The following is a 22,971-nucleotide window of genomic DNA, read 5'->3' on the forward strand; positions in this document are numbered from 1 at the left end:
CGTTGATTGGTAATTAAGATTTAATTGAGTAGTAAGTCATGCCTGATTAAGTAGTAAGTGAAGTCTCATTGAGTAGAATATATGAAAACTGTTTAGTAATTTTTATAAATTCAGATATTTAAAAAATACCTAACATATCCAAAAAATTTATTTAAGAATTTGATGGAGTAGTAAATGGACTCTTGTTAAGTAGTAAGTTATGTTTAATTGAATAATAGTAGAATAATGTTTTGTAACGCCCCCAATAAAACAACCCAAATGATCCAACTCATAAGGGACATAAGTGTAATAGAATTAATATATTTTCATTCACCAGAGTTCGTGTTACAAAAAGTATTACATGTATCATACGTTCATAAATGTTTATCTTGAATCTATAGCATGTAACACTAATTTAATAACAACAAAGTAATGCCCTACGTGCTTACATCTTTCCAAGACATTATTTGGTTACAATAAAAGAGAGTCATAAGTTCTGTACATATAAAGCCCTAGGCTTGAACAAACATTTAAGCATAAAATAACAAAAGAGAGCCTCCAGCTCCTAAGTCCTCCCAAATTATGTGTTTGGAGGAAGCATATCACCAGTACCTGAAAAATGGTTTCCCAAGTAGGGTGAGCCAAAGTCAAGTAGAAACTGTCTATCACAATATATGAGGTTTAACTAAGATATAAGTGTCAGATAAACATTTAATATTTGTAACCAATGTACATTCTTCCCATTTAATATAAGTGTCAAATGCTCCAACTCTTTATCAAAGGGAGTAGGGTAGAGTGACCCTTAGATCCTAGGAGATTTGTAGAGAGAAGTCAATTTTTAGAGAGAGAAAGTGCCAATCTAGGGTTTTTGAAAAGATACAAAAATTCTGCGTAAAAATGAGCTGCTGCGATCTGATATACGCGAGGCTCGCTCGAGCGAAAGAGTTGTCGCTCGAGCGACCAGACACAATAAGTGGCATCGCTCGAGCGTAAGAAGCATCACTTGAGCGCAAAATACATACCTTTAGAAGTTTTACAGACACACACCGTCACTCGAGCGCAAGAAGCCTCGCTCGAGCGAAGAAACAAATTTCTGGACAACAACCATTTGAATAACTAGTCACCAACCTGTCCCAAACATGCCCAAAACATTCCAATACTCAAATAGGAAGGGAAAAGAGGGAAAGAGACATGAATAACAAAACTAAACAACGAAACCCGAGTGCGGAATATAACAAAGGTCGGTTCAAGACCGGGATCACTATATGTTTAAACAATCATGTAAATTACTGTTATTTATAAAATGATAGCACATTGCAACCCCAAGGGGTATGGCTTAGTGGGTAGAAAAGACAATCAAAAGACTTACCACCAAATAGGTCGCAAGTTCGAACCCCACGAAGGCCAAACATTCCTAACCTTGGGACCACCGGAGGTTTGCCTGGTTGTTAACTTTAGGGCCCTAAGATTAGTAGAGGTGCGCGTAAGCTGGCTTGAACATCCGGATATCAAAAAAAAAAAAAAAAAAAAGACTCTACTCAAGTTTATAAGTAATATTTTGCGATTATGTTGTAAAATTACCCCTTTAGTTTGATTTAGTTTTAAGATTTTTATAATTTTTTTTTTAACAAAAATTTTTATAGCTTGATTCTAAATTTTGTAAATCCGTAGGTAAACATTTGGTCATTGATTTATTAAACAAACTAAATTGAATCATGCTCACCCCTAATAAAGAAGTTTGCTATTTAATTTTACTCTACTTACCATTTGTTGCAAGTGAATTTACTACTAAATACAATTCTCATAAATTTGATATAATTACAATGATTTCTCTTTTAATAAAATTAAAATAATCATAATTAATGCAAAATAATATGTAAATACAAGATCATTTTACAATACACGTCCTTTTTGGAGTATGTACCATATTCAATGATGACACAAATGTCATAATTAAACTAGTTTAAGTTATAACTAAAATAAAATGTGGGTTATAACCAAATATGTATAATCAAAGACCTTTTCGGTCATAATTAAAGTAATAATCATAATAAATCATAATCAATATCATAATGAATCATACCAAGGGTAATAACCAAATATCATTTAAGGCATATAACTAAAGAACTCTTCAATCATAATCAAAATTAAAATTACAAGAGGTTACTACAAAGGCATAATTAACACAACAAATTATAATTAAAGACCACAAAGGTTATTACTTGATACACATCAAAAAATAGAATGTATTATAGAATTTTTGTATAAATATAAGAATAAATACGAATATATCGTATATATTTCAATATTAAATAACTAATATTATTTTTTATTCATACAACTAATAAAAAATATTAAAAAATTAGCTAAATTTTATTTAAATTAAAATTTGAAACAAATTCAGTATAATTATATCAATTTAATAAAATTTAATACTATAATTTTTAAAGCTTAAAAAAGATTAGTCTAATTTTTTTTATTTAAGTAATTTAATTACATCCACTCATCACTTGTTAGTTAAAAAAAAAAAAAAAAACCAAAAAAACAAAAAGTCACATCACATTGCCGGTTTTACCGGTAACTCCCCGTGACAGATACCTGTTGGATTATGATACCACTTTAAGATATGGTATAGAAAAACCATTTTTATGTACAGTAGTCAGACCCTTTTAACTTCTCATAAGCTTATGTACTTTGGTCCATAAAATTTTACAAAATTTCTTGGCCAGTCGGCTAAAATATGATTGACTCGAACAAAAAATGGGACACCCCAGCCAACAAGAAGCTCACTCGACCAAGGCTAGCATGCGGGCGGTCTAGACAATGGCCAAGGCTGCGGTACTTGGCAAGGCCACAGCCTGGCAATTGAAAAAAAACCTATAAGAATACATATAAAATAAAAAAATAAAAAAATAAAAAAAAGCTATAAAAAGTCGTTTAATATAATTTCACACCAAAATATATAGTATTCCCTGTTTATTGTAAGGTTTTTTAAGATGTGGTTACCAATGATTTGTTTTAATAAGAAAACATATTAAAATTTGAAGAGCAATCCTTACACAGACTTTATTGGGAGTGCGATTTTAGATCTTTTGATGGTAATTAAATTTTGGAAGTCATTACAACATGAGGTACAATGTGTTTTTTTTTTTTTTTTTTTTTTTTTTTTAAAGGATTGCACTGGTATAAAAATAGGTTTTACCAAAATCATCACAAGTTTTGTTTATTGACATAAGAGTACCTTCGGCTCATGAGTCTTTAATTTTGGGTCAGTTGTTAAAATCTCACTATTGAAAATTCTATGTGATAAAGCTATGGGTAAAATCAAAAGAAGCTAGAAAAGAAAATTGTGACACCATGATTGCAATGAAAAATTTCCAAAAACAAACAATAAAAGGGAAAATGTGTTATTTATTTATTTTAGATTGGGGAAAAATGTGTTATTAAAGGACTAAAATGTCATTTTACTCCCGAAAGTGATAAAGAGTACGCAAAAAGATTCATGTTGAAAGATTAAAAAGAGAAAAGCAAAAGCGACAAACAGCAAATTTGTACTGTTTCATTTAGCCTTCTAACAAGCTTAGAAAACATTCTATTACTAAGACTGGACTGCAGTTATTCATATAATGCGAGCTTTGTTACTTCAAAATTATGTCTCTTTAGGCTTGTGTTTGGATTATTGATTTGCGTAGGGATTTACAAAGGAAAAGAAAAAAGTAATGAAATATGAATGAAATATACGTACATTTCACTCACCTTTTCTCTTTTTGTTTCTAAATTCATATCCAAACGCAGCCTTAGTTAATGATGTGATGTTATGTTTTGCAAGTGGAAAGAAACAATTGACCTTGAAAGTTGCCATAGGTATGGTACTGCAATTTTATTCTATGTCTTTCCTTAATTTAGTAATGCATAAAAACTTTAATCATTTTGTTTTCTTTGTTCAAGGTTTGATCAATTTCATTATAACTAGAACATAGTTTATGATTCATATTTGTTCGTAGTAATTTTCTGTGAACAACTGAGTTAGTTTTGATTTTTGTTAACATAATTCTTGCATTACTTAAAAAAAAAAAAAAAAAAAAAAAAATTGGCTAGTTAGAGATTTTAACACCACTTGACTTCTTTCATTCTTTATTTAGTCATTTCAGTGGTTGGAGCAGCAATTTTATGTGTGTAACGCCCTCAAAATAATACATAAACCCCAACATTCTTGACATGTATAGACATGGGAGAATAAAACATAATTCTATTTATCAGAGTATTCATTACAAAAGTATTACATGTTGACAACAAAAGTAAATGCCCCATGGGTTTACAACTTTCCAAGCCAACACTTGGGTGCAACAAAAGAAGAGTTCTAACTCTTTATACAAAATAAGCCCTTGGCTTGAAGTTACCTGTAATACCAAAATAACAAAACAGCAAAAGAGTCTTCAACTCCCAAAACCTTCCAAGCTATGTCCTTGGAGGTTGCATATCACCTGAACCTGAAAATGATGTCCCATATAGGGTGAGCCACAGCCCAGTAGAGATATACTAAACCAGATATAAGCAATGACTAAAACAATAGCATTTGATAGATGGTTAACACATATGAACCAATTTATAACACAATACAGTTCCATGACAGTCATGTCCATGTTACGTTCCACTTTCCTTTACTTATCCAATTTTCCATTTACACAAACATGGCTCAGAACCTAGCCAAACAATTCTCATGAGACAACAGCTCATATAAGAATACTTCCAATATCAATAATTCAATGAACCTAAAGCTCATATTAAAACACTTCAATACTTCAAGTGATACACATATTTGCTGTATCAATGGAGTCCATCCCCCATCTCCTCCCGAACAGGTTTGAGAGTCCATCCCCTATCTCCTTTCAAACCATGGAGTACATCCCCTATCTCCTCCCAAACAATATGCATATACAATGTAATTAAACACTTGTCATATACAAAAATCAATCGATACACATATTTACTGTATTAATTCAACCGTCATATTCAATGACATATTCAATGTGATTAGTTTCAGTTTTCCCTAATCAGCATACAATGTCTACAACAATCAAGACTATCCTCCACCGATAGCCCAAAGCAATTATTTCTAAACAGATAATAAATGCAACACACAGATATAATATCCATATTCTCATAAGTGAGTGATTAACTAATCCAGCTACACCATTTAACCCAATAATTTCTCAATTTCATTATCCTCAACTCAATTCCACATTTCCCAAATGAATTATACAAATTAATTTATTACAATAATTAGGGCATTTTTCCCCACTTTCTCAATATCAACCCTAAGGTTCGATTTCATCATTTCAACAACAACAATACCATTTTTCCAAGGTCTCATATACACATGGGTTTAAACATTTGAAAACCCCTCTTTATAAATTACAAAACCAAACCCTAACTTTCCCAAAATTACCAAACAATACCTTTTTTCCAAAATACACAATGTCTATGTCAAAACTCATAGAATGGAGTAAGAAATCCCTACCTCGAAGTGTAGAGACCAAATGGAGAAGATGGTGAAAATCCAAAGTGCTCCAAACCCACAAATTTTCAGATCAAAAGGATGCCCAAGTCACCCTTTATGTAGAGACCCTAATTTTTGGTAATTACACTTGATACCCTAAGCCTTAGGTTAATTACATTTTAATCCCAAATTTTATAAAATTTTACAAAATGGTCCAAGAAAGAATTATTTTTCTGTATTTTATTTTGTATTATACCTAGATCATAGAATGCCATTTTTATATTTGGAAATACCCTAACACTTGGCTTTTATTTATGTACCTCCTAGTTTCTAAATTAATTCATCAAATTTATTTTTAGCCTATTTGAATATTTATTAGTTCTTTGAATTTTTATTATTTTCTTTGAACCGTTATTATTTAATTGAGCAAATAAATATCTTTAAATAAATATCTACACATATCTTTAAATAAATAGTTTTATTATTTATTTTAATACTTATTTGAGCAATGGAAAAATATCTAGATTTTCATGGCTTATAAATTGAGAACTTTGTCTCAATTTTCACCACACATTTTCAACAGCCTAGGGAGAGGGTGAGAGGGTGAAAGTGTGATCAAAGGAAGTAGAGAAGAAGAAGAAGAAGAAAAATAATAATAAGGGTGACTCTCAAAAAGGTAAGAACATACACCTCCTTTGTCTTCTCCAATTCTTTCACCATCTCCTTCTATTGTCTAATATGCCTCTTGTGTTGCAAATTAATGGTAAATAGGGTTTTTGGTGTATGTTGAAGTGTGGATATGATCAATTGCCATTGTCTTACAAATTTGTGAAATTAGGCACTGCTGCAACTTCCCTAATTTAAAATAAATATCAAATCTATTTAATTCTCAAATATGAATTTATGGTAGGATATTTGGTGTGTTTAGAGTTTGTGAAAATTTTATTAGCTCCAAATGTTTTGTTTTTAGGGCTTGGATAAATTGTTGAAAAATCTGGTCCTGAATCTCTGAAAAACAGTCCACTTTTAGCAATTTTATAAAATTCTAGAAAACTCACCTCATGTTGGTTCTTCTATCAAAATTTAGAACTCTGAGTCCTCTTTCCAACAGATTTTATTTGAGTGAAAACCATCAGGTAGATTGAGAGAAAAGTTAGTTTCCCCAAAGGGTGACAAATCTGGACAGGTTTTCGAATATAGTTTGTAGATGAATTTGTGGAGGTGCTGTGCAACTTTTGAAAATTGGAATTGAAACTAGACAGATTGAATATTGTTTCTGTGCAATTTCAGCCCCTAATTTGACCTATAAGTATTTTTACCAAAGCGTTCTTGTTAGCCCTGCAGAACCGAACAGTGCTGGAAATGGTGTTTGGTTGTATTGTTTGTCTCTGAGTATTTTAAAGCATGCCTAATGTTATTTTCTTGCCTTACCATACCTATGTATGATTATCATGGGCTACATTTCATTTCTTATGTTTGTCTCATGCTCTTTTATATTACCGAATTACCGAATGTGACTAGCTTGCTTGGCAAGAGATCTAATAAATGGGAAATTGAAAGGGGTTGGTAGTGGGTGACGTTCACCCTTGTTCTTCAGAATGATTTATGTATTGAACATGTGAATGGAATTAAAACTAAATGAGTTAAGTCTTGCGCAAGCAGTCTAAACGAGCCCCTAGGTTGACACGGATGTATTCAGACTCTATGCGGTGGTTTCAGGGTGTAAGCGAGCCCTTTGGTATGATATGTGCAGGGTGTAAGCGAGCCCTAGGCACGATTTGGTATGGTATGTGCAGGGTGTAAGTGAGCCCTAGGCACGATTTGGGTGTAAGCGAGCCCACTTGTTTGGCCGTCCCTTTTGAGGTCCATCAATGTCACTAACCGGTAAATAACCAGGAGGTGGGCATAGGTGGTAAGGTCTGCAAAGCAGCAAAAGGGGGAGTCTGAGTAATCCGGTGTTCAGCCTTGTGGTTGGGTAGAAGGATCTCTTTGGGGGATCCTAGATGTCTAGGCAAACTCCTAATTCATAGAACCTTGTTGTAATTTTGCATGTTATGTTACCCAATTTGTCCTATGTATGGTTGATTGGTTGATAGAAGATATGGGGATGTGTGTGTTTTTACTGGGCATTTCAAGCTCATGGCGTGTCATGCCAGGTGGTGAAGCAGTTATAATGATGAAAGTTATTGCAAAGGCAAATACGATGAAGTGTTGGAGCGGTGGTTCATTTGAAGACTTAGACTAGTTGTTTTTGTTTTCAATGTTTTGTAATCCTGCAATGGAAAATAAACGAATGATCCGTGATACTAACTCTGGTTATATATGTATATTAAGATGTTTTGGTTATCTATCCTATTTGTGTGGTAATATTGTACTTAATTAACGGCCTGGAAGTTGAGGCGTTACAGAATGGTATCAGAGCTTAGGTTCAACCCTTACCCACGTGTTCTGACTTCAAACGATTTGACGATCACCTACGAAGGGAAGTGGTTTTAACGTTGAACAGGGCAACGTGTTGAGCATTAGATACAATATAGGAGTAGGGGATACTATTAGTTCTACGAGTCTTCTATCGATCGTCATACCCTCATCTCATATTTGTAACCTTGTTTGATGTCATTCACTTTCAAGATTAAGTCATTACCATCTGGTCTTACTTTATATTTTTCAATTCTACCGTTCGCTAGATTGATAACCTTGAGCCTTGATTATGCAATCTTGTATGAGAATCTTTCTGAAAGTTGCAATTTCTTTGTTCAGTGACGAATCTTAGATATTCAGTTTGAAACGCGGATGGCTGACGCAGTTTCAAGTTAAATATCTAACTGAGTCACTACCTCTATACCCTTGACCACATAAAAGTCTTAAACCATAATCCATCCATATTTCTTATGATCCTTGTAGTAATTGATGCAATTACTATAACCACTTCATATTTTCCATCTCCACTTTGTATTCCTTTTATTAATCCAGTTTTAAAAGTCTTGTGGTTATTATTTTGCCTATAAATGTATATATATGGATGAGAAGTTGTGTTGTGTGCTTCCCTATATTCGTTATTTATTACTTGATCTTATTGTTTTAAACACCGTAGGATAATTAAACCATAACTTTAAGATTAGTTGATTACCCTAGGGAATTGCCTCCATTAATAGACTCCAACTTATACTTTACCTGTTCTATGCACAAAAAGAAAGAAAAATAAATAAATAAATAATGAACCGCACTCGAGCCAACGGCTACACCGAGACAAGCGATAACATATGAGCTCGCGAGCAGTAGTGCAACAAGAATGAAGTATCATGTAATTGAAACCCTAAGAATGGACCAATACCCGCGGCTAAATTCTTTAGCCACATTGGAAACCAAATTCTGGAACAATTGGGTCAATTGAGAAAAAAAAAAAAAAAAAGTTCGAATGGGGGCTGGACCCTACTATCAGAGGAAGAGGACAAAGACCCGTTAGTAATTAGAGGCAACATTGTACTCTATAATTCTTGGGTTCACGCTCTATTTGATTATGGTGCACCATTTTCTTTAAAAAAAAAAAAACACCATGTGATAAATCGTTAGGTCTTGAATGTGAACATTTAAAAACTACTTCAAGTATCGCATCACCTTTGAGAGAAAGTGTCAGTGCGAATTAGAAGTGTCAGGTTTACACTTGATTTGCGACCTTGTGGTCATGGACATGTTCGATTTTGACATAATCTTAGGTATGGAGTCACTATCTGCCCACTGAACGGTGATTGATTGCTACCAGAAAATGGTGACGACTTACACACTTGACGGGAGGTGTTTCCAATTTAAGGGGGATAGAGAGGAGTCTTTGAGCCTGACAAATCATAAGATGCGATGGCATAATCAACTTGCTGGGTGTTCTGGTTAAAGGAAGTCAAATTTTCGGGACACGTAGTGTCTGAGCATGGGATTGCAGTGGACCTGGCCAAGGTAGAAGTAGTATTAGATTGGAAACAGCCAACCTTAGTAATTGAAGTTCGTAGTTTCTTAGGACTGGCCGGTTATTATCGACGGTTTATTCAAGACTTTTCCGAACTGGCCAAGCCGATGACTCGTCCAATGCAAAAAAGGGTAAAATATGATTGGAATGAAGCAGCGCACGTGAACGATCCTTTCAAGAACTCAAGAGGAGATTGACTAATGTCCCAATACTCATCATTCCAAAGTGAGACGTCAGTGTTCGCAGTACACCCAGGAGGGACGAAAATGTACCAAAGACTTACAACGCCACTACTGGTGGAACGGAATACAAAAAGATGTGGCTCAATCCGTAGCCAGATGCCTTACGTGTCAGCAAGTAACGGCGGAACACCAGTGACCTGGAGGGATGCTTCAGCCCTTGCCAATATCAAAAAGGAAATGGGAGCATGTAACAACGGACTAACCAGGTCACCTAGAGGACATGATGCTATATGGGTTATAGTTGATCGTGTAACGAAAACGACACACTTTTTGCCGTATAAAATTTCAAACACTTTGACATCACTGAGTCATCTCTAATAAAAAACAAAAAAAATTTCCGACTACATGGAGTTCCTGTATCAATTGTGTCAGACCGAGACCCGCGTTTCACCTCTCGATTCTAAGAAAGCCTACAAGAAGCATTGGGAACCGAATTATGCTTTAGGACCACCTTCCATCCTCAAACTGACGGACAATCGGAACGCACCATTCAAACTTTGGAGGACATATTGAGAGCTTGTGTGATGGATTTCAAAGGGAGTTGGCAGTGACACCTACTGTTGGTGGAGTTCACATACAACGACAGTTTCCAGGCTAGCATTGGCATGGCTCCATTCGAAGCACTGTATGGTCGGCCTTGCAGATCACTAGTTTGTTGGACTGAAGTTGGAGAAGTGAGTCTATTGGGCCCAGAGATTGTGCAAGAAACTACAGAAAAGGTAAAACTTATTCGACAAAGATTAGTGGCAGCTCAAGATCGTCAAAAGAGTTACGCAGATAAAAGGAGAAGACATCTAACTTTCGCTGTCGGTGATGATGATTATGTTTTCTTAAAAAAAAAAAATTCAGCCCTGCTGAGGTATCATTTATTTTGGAAAGAAAGGAAAATTATCGCCTCGATATATCGGACCCTTCGAGATACTTTGGAAATTGGAAAGGTTGCGTACAAATTGGCTCTACCCCCGCAATTGGCTGGACTACATGATGTTTCTCACATATCTATGCTGCGAAAGTACATAATGCACCTTTCTCACATCATCAACTGGGAAGAAATCCAACTTAACAAGAACGCCAGCTTTGAGGAGGGACCAGTAGCAATTACGGACAAACAAGAAAAGAACTTGCGAGGAAAACTAATTCAACTTCTTAAGATACTCTAGCGTCACTATGATATTGAAGAGTTCACTTAGAAATGTGAAGACGCGGTGTGGGCAAATTATTCACAACTATTTGAGACGTGACGTACGATTTAATTTCGAGGATGAAATTTATTTAAGGGGGGTAGGTTGTAGAGACCCTAATTTTTGGTAATTACACTTGATACCCTAAGCCTTAGGTTAATTACATTTTAATCCCAAATTTTATAAAATTTTACAAAATGGTCCAAGAAAGAATTGTTTTTCTGTATTTTATTTTGTATTATACTTAGATCATAGAATGCCATTTTTATATTTGGAAATACCCTAACACTTGGCTTTTATTTATGTACCTCCTAGTTTCTAAATTAATTCATCAAATTTATTTTTAGCCTAATGGAATATTTATTAGTTCTTTGAATTTTTATTATTTTCTTTGAACCGTTATTATTTAATTGAGCAAATAAATATCTTTAAATAAATATCTACACATATCTTTAAATAAATAGTTTTATTATTTATTTTAATACTTATTTGAGCAATGGAAAAATATCTAGATTTTTATGCTCTTTCTTAGTCATTAAGCTAGCCCTATTTCATGGCTTATAAATTGAGAACTTTGTCTCAATTTTCACCACACATTTTCAACAGCCTAGGGAGAGGGTGAGAGGGTGAAAGTGTGATCAAAGGAAGTAGAGAAGAAGAAGAAGAAGAAGAAGAAGAAAAATAATAATAAGGGTGACTCTCAGAAAGGTAAGAACATACACCTCCTTTGTCTTCTCCAATTCTTTCACCATCTCCTTCTATTGTCTAATATGCCTCTTGTGTTGCAAATTAATGGTAAATAGGGTTTTTGGTGTATGTTGAAGTGTGGATATGATCAATTGCCATTGTCTTACAAATTTGTGAAATTAGGCACTGCTGCAACTTCCCTAATTTAAAATAAATATCAAATCTATTTAATTCTCAAATCTGAATTTATGGTAGGATATTTGGTGTGTTTAGAGTTTGTGAAAATTTTATTAGCTCCAAATTGTTTGTTTTTAGGGCTTGGATAAATTGTTGAAAAATCTGGTCCTGAATCTCTGAAAAACAGTCCAATTTTAGCAATTTTATAAACTTCTAGAAAAATCACCTCATGTTGGTTCTTCTATCAAAATTTAGAACTCTGAGTCCTCTTTCCAACATATTTTATTTGAGTGAAAACCATCAGGTAGATTGAGAGAAAAGTTAGTTTCCCCAAAGGGTGACAAATCTGGACAGGTTTTCGAATATAGTTTGTAGATGAATTTGTGGAGGTGCTGTGCAACATCTGAAAATTGGAACTGAAACTAGACAGATTGAATATTGTTTCTGTGCAATTTCAGCCCCTAATTTGACCTATAAGTATTTTTACCAAAGCGTTCTTGTTAGCCCTGCAAAACCGAACAGTGCTGGAAATGGTGTTTTATTGTATTGTTTGTCTCTGAGTATTTTAAAGCATGCCTAATGTTATTTTCTTGCCTTACCATACCTATGTACGATTATCATGGGATACATTTCATTTCTTATGTTTGTCTCATGCTCTTTTATATTACCGAATTACCGAATGTGACTAGCTTGCTTGGCAAAAGATCTAATAAATGGGTAATTGAAAGGGGTTGGTAGTGGGTGACGTTCACCCTTGTGCTTCAGAATGATTTATGTATTGAACATGTGAATGGAATTAAAACCAAATGAGTTAAGTCTTGCGCAAGCAGTCTAAACGAGCCCCTAGGTTGACACGGATGTATTCAGACTCTATGCGGTGGTTTCAGGGTGTAAGCGAGCCCTTTGGTATGATATGTGCAGGGTGTAAGCGAGCCCTAGGCACGATTTGGTATGGTATGTGCAGGGTGTAAGTGAGCCCTAGGCACGATTTGGGTGTAAGCGAGCCCACTTGTTTGGCCGTCCCTTTTGAGGTCCATCAATGTCACTAACCAGTAAATAACCAGGAGGTGGGCATAGGTGGTAAGGTCTGCAAAGCAGCAAAAGGGGCAGTCTGAGTAATCCGGTGTTCAGCCTTGTGGTTGGGTAGAAGGATCTCTTTGGGGGATCGTAGATGTCTAGGCAAACTCCTAATTCATAGAACCTTGTTGTAATTTTGCATGTTATGTTACCCAATTTGTCCTATGTATGGTTGATTGGTTGATAGAAGATATGGGGATGTGTGTGTTTTTACTGGGCATTTCAAGCTCATGGCGTGTCATGCCAGGTGGTGAAGCAGTTATAATGATGAAAGTTATTGCAAAGGCAAATACGATGAAGTGTTGGAGCGGTGGTTCATTTGAAGACTTAGACTAGTTGTTTTTGTTTTCAATGTTTTGTAATCCTGCAATGGAAAATAAACGAATGATCCGTGATACTAACTCTGGTTATATATGTATATTAAGATGTTTTGGTTATCTATCCTATTTGTGTGGTAATATTGTACTTAATTAACGGCCTGGAAGTTGAGGCGTTACACTTTATCTTTCTTACAAAGAAGTTAGGGTAGAAACACACTAAAAATAGATGAAACCCTAGAGAGAAGATATATGTGGAGAGAGAGAGTGCCGAATCTAGGGTTTTTGATGAAAAGTGTATTCAAAAAGTAAAGAAGAAGCTACTGCTGTGTGCTGATATAACAGAGGCTCGCTCGAGCGAAGGAGTGGTCCCTCGAGTGACCAGACACAAAGAACCCTCGCTCGAGCGTAGAAAGCCTCGCTCAAGCCAACAAATACGAAGCTTCAGGTCTGCGACCCAGAAGCACGCTCGAGCGAAGAAAAGCTCGCTCGAGCAAAGAAACTCAAAACATACAGCTCGCTCGCTCGAGCGAAGGAAAGCTCGCTCAGGCGAAGGAAAGCTCGCTCGAGCCAAGAATCAAAACCATCAGGTCAAAAAGAGACGCAGACGCAAGCTCGAGCACAAGACTTCTTGCTCGAGCCACCAGACACAAGACCCAACTCTCGCTCGAGCAAAGGAACCCTAGCTCGAGCGAAAGAACTAAAACACAAAGCTCGCTTGAGCGACAAAAGCCTCGCTCGAGCGAAGAACCAAAATTCTAGGCAGCAGCCATTTGCTCCCAATCACACCCAACCTGTAACAATCCTGCCCAAAACATCCAATAACTCAAATACAAAGTATTGAAGGATGGAAAACAAGATATATACAACAATGCTCAACCATGGAACTCAAGTTCAAAATACTGTACATAAAGGGGAAAACCAGGGATCGCTATAATGTGTATTTATGATTTTTTGGTTGAGAAAGAAAACCTCAACATACAAATCGATATTCTTTGGAGGAAATCAATGATGGCAAATGATAATGTGGAAGCTTTCTTGAAATTAATGGATCCCTTTCACCGCAATGATAGAGTTACTCAAGAATAAAGAAAGTAACAAATTCTTTCCAAGATAAACTGGGGAAAGGTGTCTATGGTGATGTGTACAAAGGCAAGCTTCTTGATGGATGTCTAGTGGCTGTCAAGCTTCTAAATGAAACAAAAGACAGTAATGGAGAAGAGTTCACAAATGAGGTCGCAAGCATTAGTAGGACTTCCCATGTCAACATTGTAAGCCTTGTAGGGTATTGTTTTGAGGGTCGCAAAAGAGCTCTTATCTACGAGTACATGGCAAATGGATCTCTTGAGAAGTTCATACATAACAACAAATCACAGGAGACAAATGACCACTTGGAATGGAAAACAATGCACAAAATTTTAGTAGGGGTTGCTCGGGGATTGAAATACTTGCATTGTGGATGTATAACACACATTTTCCATTTTGACATAAAACCCCATAACATTCTTCTAGATGAAGATTTTTGTCCAAAGATTTCTGATTTTGGGCTTGTTAAATTATGTCCCAAGAAAGAGAGCATTGAATCCATGCTGCATGCTCGAGGAACTATTGGATATATAGCGCCTGAAGTCTTCTCTAGACATTTTGGAGGAGTCTCACACAAAGCTGATGTGTATTGCTACGGAATGCTCGTGCTAGAAATGGTTAGGGGAAGGGAAAAGATTAGACAATCAATTGAGGACACTAGCAACTTATATTTCCCATATTCGATCTACAAGAAGCTAGAATGTGATGGAGATATAAGACTTCATGGGATTGAATCTGAAGAGGATGAAAAAGTTGGACAAAAGATGATATTAGTTGGGTTATGCTGCATACAAGCTAATCCATCAGAGAGACCGACAATTAATAGGGTAATTGAGATGCTTGAAGGAAATGTAGAATCTTTGCAAGTTCCCCTAGAACCATTCTTATCCTTACCTTCAAGAACACCAATTACATCTTCTACTATTCAAATATCAGAAGAGAATGAATTCTGTCAGGTTGAATCGATGTAATGATGTTTTTCTAGGTTAAATACATCATGGACTGCAAAGCTTATGTCGAATAATATCATGTGAAGTACATTCCTCAAGACCCTCAAAGTTGTGAAATTTTGTTTGAAGTTGCTGTGTTAATTGCTGTCCAAGTATATCTTTGATTCTTCACTATGAATTGCTATCTACATTTTTTCTAGTAAAAATAGAGCAATATGTCTACTGTGGTTGTCAATTTCATTTCCTTTTCTTTTTCTTGTTACCCTTTTTCTCTTCTATTACACAAAAGCTGCAATGAATCAATTTGAAGAAAAATTAGAATTCTTTTCATGAACAAAACTTTGAATTCTTCTATTATAAGGTATGAGGAACGCTAATAGACTGTGAGATTGGTCCCTGGATTAGTCGGCTCATTAGGCTGGATACTGAGCTATCAAAAAAAAAAAAAAAAAAAAAAAGGTATGGGAATTTTTTTTTTCTACTATCATGAATTTGGGAATGAACAAAAATTAGTCTAATCTCATCATCCCATAGTCTAAAAAAATCAGACTAATATCTTTGCCACATTGATATGATTTTTCCCTTTCTATGCATAACATATTGAGTCCAAAATTGGATATCTTTCTCTATTTTTTTGATGGTACTCTACAAAAATTGTGACGGTATAGAAAATAATTGATGGTACTCTATAAAAATTGTGAAAACCTTTATATGAATAATTGATGGTACTCTACAAAAATTGTGAAATCCCTTTATGTGAATACTTACCTCCTTTTTGATAGGTTGCTTCAAAAAACTATTTTGATTATTACTCTCATCTATTATTTGGTTTTGTTCAAACTTTCTTCTAGGGATTAGGGTTTCAAAATAATAAAAAATAATGATGTTGAGTTTTGGTAGGGAGGATTGGATTTTGGAGAGACTATGAAGAAGAAGAAAAAATAACTTTAATCTCTTGAAAAGAAGATACAGAGATTTGAATAGGAATAACTAATTAGGGTGTATCATAAAATATATATATATATATATATATATTTTTAGGTTTAATATGTCTTATCATTATTAGTAAATTTATATTATGATATATTAGAAATTAAAATTTACGAATTTAAATTGAGTATACTGAGATATATTTTAGGTTCAAATAGAATTCCTCCATGTAGGACTACCAGGAAGACTTGACTTTTCATTGGGCTAGCCTGGCCTGGCCTGGCCTGGCATTGCCTTGATTGTGGTATAATTTGCGAGATGCAAATACCTTTTCGAGTCAAATTTGTCAACGAGGTTTGTTTGATTACCGTATTCAGAAATTATTTTTAGATAATTTTTTTGTTTATTTTTACTGAATTTTGTTTTCATATTTTAGGGTTTTTTTTTTTATAGAAAAAGTCAAAACAATTTAATTAAAATATTAAAAAAAAGTAAAAACAAACGAAAACCTAAACAATAATATACACAGATTTGTGTTTGAGTTTTTGTTTCTTTTTATTGATCTTTTAAATATGTTTTGGAAATTTTTTATTTTTTTTAATACTTTTTAGATGCATCTAAAAAGTACAAAAAAATTATTAAAATATGAAAAAATAAAACTAAACGAGAACTCAACTAAAAATAGTTTTTGAAAAATCAAACTAAATAGATATTGAATTACGTAAATTCTATGTATCCTTTTTGGGACAGGATTTTCTCTGGGTTGGAAGGTGTTGTCCGAATTTATGGTACTCATTATTGGTTTTGTTTTAATAATTTGAATTGTTTATTTTGTAACCCCTTTGTATATATCACCCACAATAAAAAAAATAAAAAATAAAAAATAAAAAGTAAGTGGATTCAATAATAGTAACTTATTTAATTTATCGTGTTTGTCAGTAAAAAAAAAAAAGAAGGGAAAATTAGTCGAAGGTCCCTCTCACATTTTTAATAATGGAAGAGATCCACAATATTATTTTATAATGTCTAAGGTCCCTCAACCCTCGACACCCATATATTACAGAGAAATGTGATTTCCTCAAATCAAACTGTCTCTCCCTCTCTTCATCTCTTTATGCTCTTCTCTCTTCGACGAACTCCACCTCCATCGCCGGAGTTTATTGTCGTTGTCGTCTTCTCCAACTCTCTCTCCTCCATCAAGCGAAGCTCAAAACATCTTTATCCATGGACGATTTCACCGATATCGAAATCGAAGTGTACCGTGATGAGAAAACAACCCAATGGTGGGATTGAACAACGATATCATCACCATCAAGGTCGATGATGGAAGTGATATTATCACTTTCATGTTTGAAAGCCCTAGTAAGCTTATCTTAGTTCCTCATCCTTTGGCTCCGTCCTCTACTGGTCCTAGAACAAGGTCTCTCTCTCTATCTCTCTCTCTCTCTCTCTCTCTCTCTCTCACACACACACACACACACACAACTTATACACATATAAACATCTATATATATAATATTAAGTTAAATTGTTAGACAAAATGCTTTTTAGAACTCCAAAACACATAACTAGGAGATTTGATTTGACAAAATTCTTCTTAAAACTGTAAAACATATAACTATGAGCTTTAAAGCTAACCTGTTTGATAAAATGCTTCTTAGAAAAACAATCACAAATTTCTCTGGTTTGTTCAAAACACAGAGAAAATTGTGATTGTTTTGGGTTTCTAAGTAGCCTAATTTTCTCTGATTTGGTTAGATTTTGAATGACCAATAATAAAGTAGTTTAGATAACCAAGAAATCTTTCATGGTAGGTAACTAGAGAAATTCTTTGATTTTGAGATTTTGAATGACCAATAATGGCTGTGAGAAATTTGGAGAATCAAAAGCTTTTTCTACAACCATACGTCCAAAGACAAAAATATTAGCGAGCGAGAGAGAGAGAGAGAGAGAGAGAGAGAGAGAGAGAGAGAGAGAGAGAGAGAGTGTGTTTAGGCCAAGCTGAGACTTGAACTTACTTTGCCCAGAGAAATTTGAAGAGAATTTCTCCGGAGAGTGGGAAGTCTAGAGAAATTTGGAGAGAAGTCCAGAGAAATTTAGAGAGAATTTCTCTAGACAGTGGGAAGTCTAGAGAAATTTGGAGAGAATTTCTCTGGAGGGAATTTCTCTAGGGATTGAAATTTCTCTTCGATGTGTAAGGACCTTAAACATTATGAAAATATTTGATATCCTTTATGCTATAGAATATTAATATCAGGAATCTTAAAAAAAATCTCTTAAAAAAATGATCTAGTTTTAAAAGTATATTTGTTATTTATTTTATTAAATAAGTATAATAAAGTAAATAAGTTATAATTATCGAATTCACATAATTAAGTAATAATTTCAAACATTTTGTAAGCTTGCGCGTTGGGGCCATTACTTCTAACTCACGAACTGACTGTAACAAAATTTTCTAAAGCCAACACAGTAGTTGCTGAAATTTCTCCCTTAGAATATTCTGAGAAGTTCGTACTTTTCTTCATTCAAACAATTGGCCTCTGCTTTTTTAATATTATTATATATTGAATTCATCTAATGATATAATCTGATCTGTATCAAATCAACCTACACACACTAATTTAATGGAACACCCAACTCTTCTCAACAAGCCTCTTAGTCTTAACTTCATCCGTCAGAGAAAATGGATGATTTCCCACAAATAAATCAATCAATGGAAATAAAAATTAATGCGAAAAAATTAAATCAACAACGACATAAGAATTTTACGTGGTTCCCTCAATGTGAGCTACATCTATGGGATCGAAATCCGATTCCACTATCAATCAAAAAGTTTCCAAACGATTACAAATGAGACACGAATAGTCTCACAAACCACCCTTAAGTGAATTCCAAATAATCACAAATAAACAAGAGAAAAGACCTTACCAAATAAATGAACAAAAGTCTTCGAAATAGAGTTGTAGAAGACTCAAAATAATGCTTAAATCAGCATCACCAAATCATCCAAATATGCACACTAACAGTGCTTCAAAGAACCAAAAATGAAGAAAAGAAAAACTTCAAACAGCAACCGAGTTAATTCCACTGAATTGATTTCCAATCAGGCACTATCTCACCGAAAAAGTATGAAATCAATGTGGGCTGCAGCTAGCAAGTATATATATATATATATATATGTATATTACCAATTATGAAATTTGGGTTTTTTTTTTTTTTTATCAAAATCTTAACTACTATCAAATTGATTACGAAATACTCACTGGTCCTCCAAAAGTTAGATATAATATATTAAAAATATATTATAAGCAACATCAAACCAAACTAAATATTTTAATAAACCAATTGGGTCACATACTCTACTAAGGAGGTATATCCAACAATTCTCCCCCTACCGACTTAGGTGGAGACATCAACCATACCCGCCAAAGTTCAACACTTCAAATGTTTGTCTTTCGACAAAGTCTTAGTCAACATATTCGAAATATTATCATCCGTGTGAACCTTTTCAAGTTCTAACAATTTCGAATCTAACACATCATGAATCCAATGGTATCTCAGATCAATGTGTTTCGATATCGAATGAAAAGTGAAATTTTTACTTAAATGAATAGTACTTTGACTATCACCATAAAGCACATACCTTTCTTGTTTCAAACCCAACTCTTGCAAAAATTTCTTCAACCATAACTCTTCTTTGCAAGCTTCCGTAATAGCAATAAACTCAACTTTGTTAGTTGAGAGAGCAACACATTTTTGTAATTTAGATTGCCATGATACAGCTCCCCCTGCAAATGTCATCAAATACCCCGAAGTAGACTTTCTAGAATCAACATCACCGGTCATGTCAGAATCCGTGAACCCATCAAGCACTGGCTTACCATCCCCAAAACACAGACACACCTTCAAAGTCCCTTGAAGATATCTTAGAATCCACTTCACCGCTGTCCAATGTTTTTTACCCGGATTAGAGAGAAACCGACTCACCACACTAACGGAGTGAGCAATATTTGGCCTTGTACAAACCATGGCGTACATCAAAGAACCAACCGCTGAAGCATAAGGAAATTTCAGCATTTCTTCCTTGTCTTTCTCGCTTGTAGGACATTGATTCGAACTAAGCTTAAAATGACCCGCAAGTGGACAACCAACCATCTTTGCTTTATCCATGTTGAATCTCTCTAGAACCTTCTCAATGTAGCTTTCTTAAGACAACCAAATCAATCCCTTTTGCGATCATGAACAATTTTCATACCAAGTATTTACTTTGTCGACCCCAAATTTTTCATTGCAAAAGACTCGCTCAACTTCAATTTCAACCTGTTAATCATAGTATAATCTTGGCCCACAATTAACATATCATCAACATAAAGCAAAAGAATAATAAATTTACCTTTTGAAAAGTTTTTCACAAACACACAATGGTCCGAAGTGGTTTTAGGAAAACTTTTATTCATCATGAAAGAGTCAAATTTTTTGTACCATTGCCGCGGGGCTAGGCCATACAAACTTTTCTTCAATTTGCAAACAAATTTCTCTTTCCCTTTCTTTACTAAACCTTCCAGTTGCTCCATGTAAATTTCTTCTTCAACGTCACCATGAAGAAATGCGGTCTTCACATCAAGTTGTTCAACTTCAAGGTTCATACTTGCGGCCATGCCAAGCACAACTCGAATAGAAGACATCTTCATAACCGGCGAGAAAATCTCATCAAAGTCAATACCTTTCTTTTGCCCAAAGCCTTTCACAACAAGACGTACTTTGTCCCTCAAATTCTTGTCATCCTTCTTCAATTTGAAAACCCACTTATTTTTCAAAATTTTCCTCTCCTTGGGCAACTTCACTAAATCATAAGTGTGATTTTAAAGTAAGGAATTCATATCTTCTTCCATGGCCTTTTTCCAATCATCTTTCTTTGTATGCTCAATTGCTTATTGGTAGCTCTCAGGCTCCCCTTGATCGGATATCAATACAAATTCATTGGGAGGATACTTTCTCGAAGGTTGCCGGTCCCTTGTAGATTTCCTCAACTCAAGTTGTGGTGGTGGTTCTTGAGTCCGATGCTCTTCTTCAATTTCGGGCTCAACTTCATTTGGAGTAGCATCATCATCTATATCTTCCAGAGGAGGCTGCACATCTCCTCCATTTTCATTATCCACTGAAGACAAAGGAGATGGATCAATGTCAATGAGATCACTAGTTTTTGGTTCCGGTTGATCACCTTTGCCAAAGTCTTCAATTATTTGGTCTTCAAGAAACACAACATTACGACATTGAATGACTTTCTTGTCGACCGGATCCCGCAATCTATAACCAAATGCATCATGCCCATAGCCAAGAAAAATACATTGTCTTGACTTGCTATTAAGCTTGGACCCCTCTTCCTTTGGAATGTGAATAAAGGCTCGGCAACCAAACACTGTTAAGTGCTCATAAGACACATCTTTGCCGGTCTAAACTCTTTCTGGGATATCACCATTCAAAGGATAGGAAGGAGATAAATTGATCACGTAAACCGTTGTCCTTATTGCCTCACCCCAAAAGGTCTTAGCAATTTAGCATGTGAAAGCAGACACCTTGTTCTTTCCACAATGGTGCGGTTCATCCTCTCGGCAACGCCATTTTGTTGAGGAGTCTTCTTAACTGTCTTTTTGGTGCCGAATACCTTGGCTATGACAATACTTATCAAATGGCTCAATGTATTCACTAGGGCTATGGAAAATACCGTTTAAACCGCCAAAACTGCACCAAATTGAGTCCAACCGCGCTTTTTTTTTTTGGTTCTGGTGGGGTGGGTTGGGTGGGTTGGGGTTTTGGGTGTGGTGGGTCGGCGCGGTTGGCGATTCCAAATAGCCAACCTGCTTGACTAACCGGTGCGAGCCGCCATTATATGTAGAAATCCAGCAACTTTAGCAAGCTACCAAACTAATTCTAAATACTTTCACACACACATACACAATCAATTCCCAACTAAACCTAATTCACAACCCCAAAGACATCTCATTAAACTCTCTGTCTGCCTCTTGCTACTCCTCGCCTCTGCCGCTACGTTTCCAATCGCCGTCGTCGCTGCTAGTGTTGCCGATTGTCACTGCCACCACTAGCCCTACCGGTCACTGTCGATCATCTCCTCTTAGATCGCCTCACCGTTCGCTGATTTGGTAAGTTTTTTTTCCCTTCTGTCTCTGTCTCTGTCTCTCTCTCTCTCTCTCTCTCTCTCTCTCTCTCTATGTCTGTCTCTCTCTCTCTCTGTGTCGGTGGAAGCGCTGCCCCATGGTTCACACATATATGCAAACAGATTTGTGTATCAGGGATCTTCCCTACCTTGGAAAATTTACTTGTAAAAGTTCTTGACTGTTATGCTTTTATTCATGGTCATGAAACTTTATATGGGACTCTAAGTGCATATGTTTATATTGACAATTTTTATTTTTATATATCATCATTGTAAATTTTTTATTTTGTAATAGATAATGGGCAAGGAAAACACAAATGATGGCTGTTTTGATGGTGGAAACCCTCCTATACCAATCCAAGTTAATTTGGTTTTAATGTTTTTGAGGTTAGACTTCATTTTTATTCTTGAACATTATTTTTTTTAATGTTATATTAGAAGAATATTTTAATTTTGACTATTTTAGTTAATTTATAAATTAGATCTTTTAATTCTTTGATTCAAGTTTTGTAATTTGAATTTTTTTTTTTATAAACCACCAATCCGCCCGAACCGCCAAGGCAAATCCACCATTATTTGCCAACCGAACCGCCGGTTTTTGGTAAGAATAATGGCAATTTCTAATGATACTTTTATCAATCCGCCACCCGTCGTACAGTTTCTATTTTTCTCCTAAACCGCACCGACCCGCACCGCGCATGCCCCTAGT

The 22,971-nt window shown here is 35.1% G+C and overlaps 1 long non-coding RNA gene and 1 pseudogene across 1 annotated transcript; both read left to right on the forward strand.

Moving 5' to 3' along the window:
- The first annotated feature begins 6,047 nt into the window (after positions 1-6,047).
- LOC145813449 (uncharacterized) lies at positions 6,048-7,825 on the forward strand. Its single transcript, XR_014356530.1, has 2 exons — positions 6,048-6,155; positions 7,636-7,825. It is a non-coding gene; the product is annotated as an uncharacterized LOC145813449 (long non-coding RNA).
- Positions 7,826-9,778: 1,953 nt separating this feature from the next.
- On the forward strand, positions 9,779-15,178 carry LOC114294284 (PR5-like receptor kinase pseudogene; annotated as a pseudogene).
- Positions 15,179-22,971: the final 7,793 nt, after the last annotated feature.

Source organism: Camellia sinensis, chromosome 15, assembly GCF_055761805.1.
Source record: "Camellia sinensis isolate YWXY chromosome 15, ASM5576180v1, whole genome shotgun sequence".
Classification (NCBI taxonomy): Eukaryota; Viridiplantae; Streptophyta; class Magnoliopsida; order Ericales; family Theaceae; genus Camellia; species Camellia sinensis.